The 1,025-nt window shown below is 46.0% G+C and overlaps 1 non-coding gene across 1 annotated transcript; it reads right to left on the bottom strand.

Moving 5' to 3' along the window:
- Positions 1-677: 677 nt before the first annotated feature.
- LOC120264188 lies at positions 678-784 on the bottom strand. The gene has a single exon (XR_005537358.1). It is a non-coding gene; the product is annotated as a small nucleolar RNA R71 (small nucleolar RNA).
- Between the last annotated feature and the right edge of the window lie 241 nt (positions 785-1,025).

Here is a 1,025-nt window from a genome sequence, read left to right as displayed (position 1 = left end):
TGATAGTCGTGTTGATGATCTTGTGGTGCGGTTGTGCCTTCTTCAAAGGTCCCCTTGTCAAGCCTAAGGCACATCTCGCCAGATCGGTGCCGATGAAACCTCCCCCAATAGCTATCTTCCAAGAGAATCGCGGTGTCGAAGGCGTAGAACCCCTCCAAAAGCCTTGCCAATACCTCTCTAAACCCTAGCCACAAGCCTCTCAAGAGTTGGAGAAAAGATGGAAAGAAGGCTTCTCAAATCGGGCTGAATCGCTGCTTTAAATAGGCTGGAATCGGGCATCCACACAGGCGTGGGGAATTTCCACACGCCCGTGTGGATTCTCTGGAAATCTCATTTGCAGCCGGACGTGAACAGTGCTACTATAGTAAATTGCTACAGTATTTTGCTACAATAACCTGCTGCAATATTGGCCAGAAACACTCCCGAATCTATGTTCTTCATCGAGGTAATATGAACGGGCACACGTTTATACCGTAGATCGCGTCGCTTTTTCAATAAACGGCCTCATTGGTGAAGATCTTGCTATCAATGCACAAATTGGGATACTCAAATTTGACTGCCTCTGTGCCCTTCCACATCATTGTACTCACTTGAATACCTGGAGGTTGGCACACATTCTTATCGCACAAGCACTTATCACTTTTCTCGCAAGATATTTCCCTCCCAAAAAATCTGCAAAGCTTAGGAATGAAATATCCTCCTTTATGCAAACGGAATTGGAGTCTCTATTTGAGACATGGGAGAGATTCAAGGAGCTCCTGCAGAAATGTCCTCAACATGAGTTCCCCGAGTGGATGATTATTCAGACTTTTTACAATGGGTTAAACCCTAGCACAAGGCAGTTACTTGATGCAGCAACAGGAGGTACCTTAGGTAGCAAGACCCCCGGACAAGCACGATAATTGATTGAAGAAATGGGTTTGAATAGCCACCAATGGAATGCAAGAGAGAAAGAAGAAAGTGGTCGGTCTCCATGAGATTGATGCAGTTACATCGTTGGCGGCCCAAGTGGAGTCATTGAGCAA

The sequence above is a fragment of the Dioscorea cayenensis genome, chromosome 6, assembly GCF_009730915.1.
Source record: "Dioscorea cayenensis subsp. rotundata cultivar TDr96_F1 chromosome 6, TDr96_F1_v2_PseudoChromosome.rev07_lg8_w22 25.fasta, whole genome shotgun sequence".
Classification (NCBI taxonomy): domain Eukaryota; kingdom Viridiplantae; phylum Streptophyta; class Magnoliopsida; order Dioscoreales; family Dioscoreaceae; genus Dioscorea; species Dioscorea cayenensis.
The sequence above is the reverse complement of the archived record's forward strand: the minus strand, read 5'-3'. Positions and strand labels throughout refer to the sequence as shown.